This window comes from Mus pahari, chromosome 6 (assembly GCF_900095145.1).
Source record: "Mus pahari chromosome 6, PAHARI_EIJ_v1.1, whole genome shotgun sequence".
NCBI classification, from domain to species: Eukaryota; Metazoa; Chordata; class Mammalia; order Rodentia; family Muridae; genus Mus; species Mus pahari.
Window position 1 is genome coordinate 28,588,954 of NC_034595.1, and position 10,316 is coordinate 28,599,269.

Below are 10,316 nucleotides of genomic sequence, written 5' to 3' on the forward strand. Positions count from 1 at the left end.
TTGATCACCAAAGGATGCAGGACTGGAACTCAAGCAGGTCAGAAAGCAGGAGCTGATGCAGAAGCCATGGAGGGATGTTCTTTTCTGGCTTGCTTCACCCTGCTTTCTTATGGAACCCAAGACTACCAGCCCAGAGATGGTCCCACACACAAGGGGCCTCTCCCCCTTGATCACTAATTGAGGAAATGCCCCACAGCTGGATCTCACGGAGGCATATCCCCTACTAAAACTCCTTTCTCTGTGATAACTCCAGCTGTGTCAAGTTGACACAAAGCTAGCCAGTACAGCTGGGAATCTTCGTTCTCTTTTATTCCAATTACTCTTAGATTTGGTCTTTTCATTGTGTCCTGATTTTCCTGGATGCTTTGAGTTAAGAGTTTTTTATGTTTTGAATTTTCTTTGACAGTTTTGTCAATCTCTTTACCGTATCTTCTCTACCTGAGATTCTCTCTTCTATCTATTGTATTCTTTTGGTATATTAGTAATTTCCAACCTCTTTCCTAGGTTTTCCATTTCCAGGTTTGCCTCCATTTGTGATTCTATATTGTTTCTACTTTCACTTTTAGGTCATGGATTGCTTTATTCAATTCCTTCACCTATTTACCTGTGTTTTCCTGTATTTCTTTGAATGAGTTATTGATATCCTCCTTAAAGGACTCTATTATCTTCATGAAATAGGATTTCTGATTTTCAGGTATGTTAGTGTATTCAAGGCTTGCTGTGGTGTGAGAACTGGTTTCTGATGATGTCCACATATTTTGACTTTTGTTGCTTATAGTCTTCCTCTTGCCTTTTGCCATCTGGATATCTCTGGTGTTTGTTGATCTGGGTGACTGTATGGAGTCTGCCTCTTTTGTCCCTGAGTTGCTTCAGGTTTCCTGTTGGGCCTGTGGCCCTGGTTGTATGTGACCTCCATGGTACCTTCCAACTGGGGGCTTTTCATAGGGTCAAAGAAGCTGCTGATCTGTTGCTCTGGCTGTAGTAGATCTCCTGGGAGGCTTTCAGATAACTGTTTTGAGTGCAGAGGATCCTCAACTGCTCTGAGTGTATCGGGTCCTCTAGGATGGATCAGGATATGGAGTCTTCACAGGAGCAGACCAACTAGGGGTCCTCATGTTAGAATTTTTGAGTATCTCTAATCATAACTATCATCAGATTTATTTTTCCTCTTAATAAAGCACATTTCCTTTGTGTTTCTGTTTTAGATAGATATTTTGATCTAAGAAGATTTTACCATTGCTTATCAGATTTCTATTCTCTCCCAAAGGCTTCACTATTTTTTATACTACTTTAGTTTGCTTTCTAGAAATGGTAGGCTCTCTATACCAATAACTGGTTTGAGGCAGAATTTCACAGATCTTCTTAGATCTTTTCTGATCTTGTGCCTTTGGTAGTCACATTCTAATTTTTTGTTAATATGAAACTGCTTTTGAATATTTCTGTCTTTAATACATGGTTCACAGAGGAGGTAAGCTTAAGATAAATGAGAGAAGGAAGGATGTTGGCTCTTTAAATCTCTTTAAAGTCACTGTAGCCCAAGGAAGAGAAGTCTACAGTAATAGCAGAGGTGCTACACTAGGAGGTATACCGTCTTTATGCATTCTCATCAGTAGCCACATTCAATAAACAGAGCACAGATGTTTTGGAGATGGGGAAGACAGGGTCTTATTTAGGACACTCTAGATCCTAAAACTGTGTGAAATTTATTGTCAGGAGTCATCTAGGAAAGGCTAAGGCTAGCAGGTGGACTTCCTGGAGGAGGCCCACCTTTTTGTATGGTCTAAGATGGTTGAGCTCTGTGAAACTTCACCTCAGGATTGCTTCTTGCTATTGATATGCCTCTCCTATCACTATTATATAGTCTAACAATTCCTGGGCATCAGTCCACCCTATTGAGCAGACTTTCTGTGATCAGCATAAAGATGAACTTTCATGAATTAATGTTGTTTAGATGATATAATGATTTTATAGAGTTCCTGATTTGATTCAAATTATCTTAGGAAGAAAGTTTTAAGAGATAGTTTTAGTTGTTTTGCTAGAAACATGTAATAAAATTAGAATCAAGAATAGAATGTGCCCACTCCTCTTAATAGTAAGTGATTCTCACAAAGGCGATTGGGTTTTGCTTTGTTTTGTTTTGTTTTGTTTTTTCTTCCTAGTGTAGATGTAATGGTAATAAAGACAACTGTGTAGGAAACAAAACCTCAAAACAAAATAAAACAAAACAAGAAAACAAAACAGCAAACCACTAGGAATGTCATCTGAATTTCTGATTTGAAGAGCAAACTTGGAGAAGGAACACTAACTGTGGAACAAAAATGTATGAAACATTCAAATGAAGAACAGCATCTCAGTTACTAAAAATGCCCACACGAGACACTCCACAAACCTCCTGTGTGTTGCCTTAATCTAAAGACTATTGGCTAACTTATACAGTAATCAGATTAATAACCTGAGAACTTAAATGTTGAAAGTGGCAAAAGCAAGCTGAGTGAGCAACTCTTACAGTGCTATGTCACCAAGTCACTTTCCTGGGTAGCCCTGGTTATAAAGTGTCCAAATCCTAAATTACACTATTAGATCCTGTGGGAGGCTGTGTGTATACCAGATCTGGCTGTATTTCACCAACAAGGGTCTTTAAATTTGTCTCTGGAAAAACAGCCTTTGTTTTTAGTTTCAAACAATAATAATCATGTAAGTTTGACTGACTGAAATTCCTCCCTACTGGAGTACAAACCTAGATACCAAATCAGTGTGTTGGTGTATTCAAGGCTTGCTGTGGTCAGCCTCAAAGGGATAATCACTATGTCAGAGGACCCATTTTGAGAATTTAAAGTATTGATTTGTTGTACACTCAAGTTCCATAGCATATACACACACACACAACATATGCTTGTGTCTGTGCATATATTATGTACTTGTACTCCTATTCAAATAATAATACCCTGTGTTCAAGGCTGTATCCCAAAATATGGAGAAGACTGAAGGGAGCAATACAAAGCAAGTTCTTTCTAAATGGCTGGCATGACTTGTACATTGTGAGAAGCTGGTGTTTTCATTTCTATGACTCTTGGCAGGAATGCTACAACACTGCCTAGCAGCTTCCTTAGAAAACAATGAAAACAGAAGGTTAAGACTGATCATTACTCTTCTCCATTGGGCAAAATCTGTAACAGGAAGAAAAACAAGTAACATTTCAAAAGTGATGATCTTTACCAGATCAGAAGCTAGACTGAATTTTCCATTAGATTCAGTTCTCAATAATAAATTATCAAGATGTGTAAAAGCAAGATTCACAAGATGAAGTCTGTATAATGAGGATATTGTGAAAACAAGTCAAGGCTGCAGACAAAGCATCCAAAAATATTGTTGTGGTTTTACCTTGGACACAACCATGGTCTTTTACAAAAGCATATCAAAGGTAGGAAGAATGTTATATTTTCAGCTGAAGGCAGCAGTCCTTTTAAAGGGACATCGCCAGCAATCCAATGAGTGTTAGATTTAAGTATATTAATCTCATGACAATGCTGAAGAATGTGATGTTGCAATCAGTAGAGTCTTCCTTAACTACGATTTCCTGGTGTTCCCCAACCTCAGCCACCTCTACTTTCCCTGAAGGCTCCTCTCATAATTAACGTTGCCCACATTGCTGCTGTACTTTCCACTAGGAGGATTATAAATTGGTCTGTTATCCCTTTTTGGTCCTCCTGGAGATTTCTTAGCGGTGAACCTGAACTTGTATCGTCACTGATTTTCTTTTGCCCAATCTCAACTTTCTCTACAGGTTTCCAGGACAATATTACTGTGCTCTTATAAGAAGGAGGAATGTGGAAGAGATCCTTGGCTAGAACATTGATATTGTTTGTTATTTTCAAAGCAACAGCTTGTATCTTGTTCTCCTCTGTTTTTAAAGCCTTGCCTATTTTACCCTGGAGAGACAAGCAAAGGCCATCATTGGGAAGAGAGGCCCCTTGGTCTTGCAAACTTTATATGACGCAGCACAAGGCAAGGCCTGGGCCAAGTAGTGGGAGTGGGTGGGTAGGGGAACAGAGGTGGGGGAGGGGTATAGGAAACTTTTGGGATAGCATTTGAAATGTAAATAAAGAAAATTTAAAAAAAGAAAAGAAAAGGAAAAAAAAAAGTTGTCTGGTATAAGCCTGAAGGCCCTGTGCAAAGTACTGCAACCTAATTTTGAAATCCTTGAGCTTTTCTGCATTCAGCTTGACTGTTAAGAAGTCTGGAAGTTTTTGGCCCAACTGATGAAAACTGTATCATAAGCACTCTACATAACTGACCTGCAGCTCGGGCTCTTCATTACCAGCATTCTCTCCATTTTCTTCTTCTGGAGGGAGAGGCATATACTCCAATATCCCATCAAACAGTTTTCTTAAATTTGTTTCTAGTTTTTCCATGTCACCACAAAATGAACTCATCTCTGCCTACAACTTGAATACCACCAACTGTATATCAAGACCTTCCACTGGGGTAGTTAGGGTCCTGAGATTAAGGAGAACCTGCTCACAGAAATATGTCACAAATCTTGTAGAAAATGCACACTTTTAGAGAACAGAGGCATAACCTGCGGCGTGCACTGCAGTAGCCTGTCCACACAGTCAGGGTCTGAGGGGCAGAAGGTCTGCTCCAGGTCAGTCTGTTCCACCACCAGCTTGACCAGCTGCTGTCTTCCACTCACTGTCTGTAAGCTTTTTAACCCAGAAAGTATCTGCATGAACAAAACAAAGTCTTCACCAGTCACATCTTCTAGGACCTTTCTGGATTCAGTGAGTATGAACTCCTCTACTTCCTTGGTTAACACTTCACCTGGGAGCATCTTGAGTTTTGTGGACAGGAATTTAATTGCTCCTTCTCTAACAATGTCTTCTTTTTGAAGATTACGGCTAAACAAGCCACCTAATGTTCCTTTTGCATCCATCTTAAATATACTTAACAGGGTATTGTTCAACAAATTAAATTCTACAGAGTCATCTGTCTGCAGAAGCTGGGTGAGGATATCTGCTACTCTCTGAAAGTTTTCCCCTGTGGCAAACTGAGGCAGCTCTTTAATTGCTTGACACATCATTATCCTCACAGAGGTCTAACTGTGCATTGATAGCAGAATCAGCCAGCTCTGGAAAATGTTTAAAGAATTTTGGTATAACCTGAGCTGCTAATTGCTTTTCCTTGGTGCTGCCTTTCATGCAAACCAGTATCATTTGTTAGGCATCTTTTTTTGCTGGCTCACTTGCTCCATGGCATTGGCGAGGATGCCACAGTTGTGGTACAGCTCCTCCACCTTCTGTTTGCTGAGCACCAAGTTCTGGGCCTGCTCCCCTAACACTGCTGCCTCCACGGAACTTATTTAAGCCATCAACCACACTATTGAGCCAACAGTCGCTGCCAGGCTACCACCAGTCACTGCGTACAGCACCAGGTTTTCCAGTTTTGTTGAGCATGGGCTTTGTAGTAGGATGTGATGATGTTGTTGTTTTGTTGTTGTTGTTGTTGTTGTTGTTTTGATTTCTTCAGTTTCTATTGCTATGTCTCCCTTTTCATTTCTGATTTTGTTAATTAGGATACTGTCTCTGTACCCTCTAGTTAGTCTGACTAAGGTTTTTATCTATTTTGTTGATTTTCTCAAAGAACCGGTTCCTGGTTTGGTTGATTCTTTGAATAGTTCTTTTTGTTTCCACTTGGTTGATTTCAGCCCTGAGTTTGATTATTTCTTGCCATCTACTCGTCTTGGGTGAATTTGCTTCTTTTTGTTCTAGAGGTTTCAGGTGTGTTGTGGGGAAGAGCCTCAAACATATGGTCACAGGGAAAAAAAAAATCCTGAACAGAGCACCAATGGCTTGTGCTGTAAGATCAAGAATTGACAAATGGGACTGCAAAAAATTGCAAAGCTTCTTCTGTAAGGCAAAGGACACTGTCAATAAGACAAAAGGGCAACCAACAGATTGGGGAAAAATTTTCACCAACCCTACATCCGATAGGGGGCTAATATCCAACATATATAAAGAACTCAAGAAGTTAGACTCCAGAGAAACAAATAACCCTATTAAAAATGGGGTACAGAGCTAAACAAAAAATTCTCAACTGAGGAATACCGAATGGCTGAGAAGCACCTAAAAAAAAATGTTCAACCTCCTTAGTAATCAGGGAAATGCAAATCCAAACAACCCTGAGATTCCACCTTACACCAGTCAGAATGGCTAAAATCAAAAATTCAGGTGACAGCAGATGCTGGTGAGGATGTGGAAAAAGAGGAACACTCTTCCATTGCTGGTGGGATTTCAAGCTGGTACAACCACTCTGGAAATCAGTTTGGTGGTTCCTCAGAAAATTGGACATAGTACTACCTGAGGACCCAGCAATACCTCTTCTGGGCATATACCCAGAAGATGCTCCAACATGTAATAAGGACACATGCTCCACTATGTTCATAGCAGCCTTATTTATACTAGCCAGAAGCTGGAAAGGACCCAGATGTCCCTCAACAGAGGAATGGGTAGAGAAAATGTGGTACATTTACACAATGGAGTACCGAACAGCTTTTAAAACAATGAATTATGAAATTCTTAGGCAAATGGATGGATCTGGAGGATATTATCCTGAGTGAGGTAACCCAATCACAAAAGAACATATATGATATACACTCACTGATATTAGCCTAGAAGCTTGGAATACCCAAAATGCAATTCACAAACCACATGAATCTCTAGAAGAAGGAAGACCAAAGTGTAGATACTTCGATCCTTCTTAGAAGGAAGAACAAAATACCTATGGAAGGACAAAGTTACAGAGACAAAGTGTGGAGCAGAGACTGAAGGAATGACCATCCAGAGACTGCGTCTCCTGGGGATCTATCTCATAAACAATCACCAGACTCCGAAACTATTGTGGTTGCCAATAAGAGCTTGCTGACAGGATCCTGATATAGCTGTCTCCTGTGAGGCTTTGCCAGTGTCTGACAAATAACAGAAGTAGATGCTCACAGCTATCCATTGGACTGAGCACAGGGTTCCTAATGAAGGAGCTGGAGACAGGACCCAAGGAGTTGAAGGAATTTGTAACCCTTAGGAGGAACAACAATATGAACTAACCAGTGCCCCCAGAGCTCCCATGCACTAAACCACCAGCCAAAGAGTACACATGTTGGGACTCATGGCTCCAGCTGCATATGTAGCAGAGGATGGCCTAGTTGGTCATCAATGGGAGGAGAGGCCCCTGATCCTATGAAGGCTCTATGTCCCAGTATAGGGGGATGCCAGGGCCAGAAAGCAGGAGTGGGTGGGTTGGTGAGCATGGGAAGAGGGAAGGGGATAATGGGAGGGGTTTGCGGGGGGGGGGGAGAACCGGGAAAGGGGATAATATCTGAAATGTAAATAAAAATATCTAATTAAAAAATATTATTAATACTGAGCAATTTTACTTTCGCAAAACCAACATTTGCCTCTGCATACACCTCACCCCACCTTCCCCAACCCCTGGTGACTTCTTAAGAAAACCAGTGCTTGGGAAAGCTCTTAGCAGTTTATTATAGAAACATATACATTAATGTGTGCTATAGGTCCTGCCACTACGGAAAAGGGTAAATCTCTGATTTCATGTAGAATCTCTAGTCTTTCTATTTCCCTGGAAATTGAATAACTCTAGTAGACCACAAAGTTGACAAGTCATATAGACAATGCAAGTTTTGTGTACATGGGGTTATACATTATTAGAGAATTCCATTTCATTATCTCTTCAGAATGTCCTCCAAGATTATTGTTTATTTATATTTACATGGCATTGTCATAATCCATAGACATCAAAAAGGATCTTTTCCAAAAAGTCCATGGATGCTCTTGTCTTGGCTATTTTGGTCAATAGTTTTCAGTTTTCTCCTCATTGGGTAGGTGATCAGCAGAATCTCAGAAGGAGTAGTAATATCTTTTGAAAGTATACATACAATTCAAACCTAAGACATCATTAACTTTAGTAGTGCTTTAGTAACTGTCCCCATGTACCATCTATTATTTTCATGAAGGACTTTCTACCTAAACTTCACTTATCTGCTTCCCAGATGCCCCGAAATATGCCAGGTCTGCAATATCTAAGCAACTCTTCCAGTGGTGGTATCCATCAGATGCACAAGCTCTCACATTTGATTTTAAGATCTTTAAACTGTATTTAAGCACAGAAATGCTTTTCTTTTCTTAGCAATGATGTAAAGCAGATGTCCACCAAATTTAAGCACAGCAATGCTTTTCTTATTCCCAGTAATGACGTAAAACAGATGTCCACCATCCAATGTGTGGGAGCTTCATATTTTGAGAACCAATTTGCACATCCAAATGTGTGTGCAAGAACATAGTCTTTGATGAAATATTATTGACATGAACTAAACAAAGACAAGCACTGAAGGTCATGGTGCAGCTCACTGTTTGTCAGAAAGTACACACTGTGAAACTGTCAGACTCATGATGTTACCCGGACCTCGGAGACTGCACGACTTGCTCTCCCATTGAGCAGCTAGAAATTACAAAGTATGTATTTTTTGTTTGATATTCAACATTAAATTGTCAAACTCAAACTCATTTATTTGTTGATAGTGTGCTCTGGTGGGTCAGTATTTACAATATTGTATAAATAACCTATTCTATTGTTGATGAATTTTTATCTTATTTAGAGTTTTGGACTCTAAAATTAGTTTTGAAATGAATAAAATGTTATTGCTATCATACTCCTGTTTGGTATGTAACTACAACCACTATAGCTATCAATATAAAGTGTCCTTTACTCTATAAAGATGAACTGTTTTCCAAAGTTCTAACATAGTAGCACTGGACTGAGCATAATGTGACAAAAATGTTACGGTGTGTCATCACCAATTCCTAATACTAGATGAATGAAATATTAGCTGTCCTTGATGAATGTTATCACAATGTGACTTTAATTTGCATTTTCTTATTACTTATGAAATTGGATCACTTTTGTATTTTTTTAGAAAGGTAGTGATCTCATTTTCTATGAAATATTTATTTAAATAGAATGCAGGTTTTATATTGGTTTATATCAATATAGAAACTTGATTAACACTATCAGTACTGATAAGAGTCTAAGCACTTTTAAAACTAGAGAAGCAAACTGAAACCAGTTAAGCTTCATACAGTTCACTTAAGCCAAGTAAAGAGGTATACAAGTTCACACATACGCAGTTCATACTTACAGCAAGAGGCAAGGAAGCAGTATAGAAACCAATGTTATGCCCGTTCCTGATTTCCCCTCCAAAAACCCTTGTCTCATCCCCCTCCCCACCCCCTGCCTTTGCTTAAAAGAGGGTGCTCCCTCATCTACCCACTCAGTCCCACCACCCTAGCATTTCCCTACCCTGGGGCATCAAGCCTTCACAAGACCCAGGGCTTTCCCTGCCATTGATGCCAGATAAGGCCATCCTCTGCAATATATGCAGCTGGAGCCATGGGTCCCTCCATGTGTATTCTTTGGTTGGTGGTTTAGTCCCTGGGAGCTTTGGGGGTTGTGGGGAGTCTGGTCGGTTGATATTGTTGTTCTTCCTATGTGATTGCAAACTCCTTCATCTCCTTCAGTCCTTCCCCTAACTTCTCCACTGGGGTTCCAATGCTCAATGATTGGCTGCAAGCATTCACATATGTATTCATAAGGCTCTAACAGAGCCTCAGGGGATAGCTATATCAGGCTCCTGCCAGCAAACATCGGCATCGACAATAGTGATTGGGATCAGTGTCTGAGAGATGTCAGGAGTCCAGGTTAGTTGAGACTGCTGGTCTTCCTATGGGGTTGCCCTCATCATCATCTTACTGCCTTTTCCTAACTCAACCACAGGACATGCTGACTTCAGTGCATTGTGTGTGTGTAACTATCTGCTTATGTCTCAGCCAGCTGCTTCTTGGACTTCTTGGAGGGCAGCCATGCTAGGCTCCTATCTGTACGTGCACCAGAGCATCAGTAATCGTGTCAGGCCGTGGAGCTTCCCCTTGAGATTGATCCCAAGTTGGGCCAGTCACTGTACCACCTTTCCCTCAGTCTCTTCTTCATTTTTGTCCTTGCAGTTCTTTTAGACAGGAACAATTCTGGGTCAGAATTTTTGACTCTGAGATGGGAATCCCATCCCTTTACTTAATGCCCTGTCTTTCTACTGCAAGTGGACTCTACCCCGATTGTTGGGCATTTCATCTAATGTCCCTCCTTCTGAGTCCTGCATGTCTCTCACCTCCCTGGTCTCTGGTACTTTCTAGAGGGTTTTCCCCACCTCCCAACATGCCAAGGTTGCATATTTTCATTCATTCTGCTGACCC

General features: G+C 40.5%; 1 pseudogene; it reads right to left on the reverse strand.

Annotated features, from left to right (window-relative positions):
* Positions 1-3,603: 3,603 nt before the first annotated feature.
* On the reverse strand, positions 3,604-8,504 carry LOC110323283 (annotated as a pseudogene).
* Positions 8,505-10,316: the final 1,812 nt, after the last annotated feature.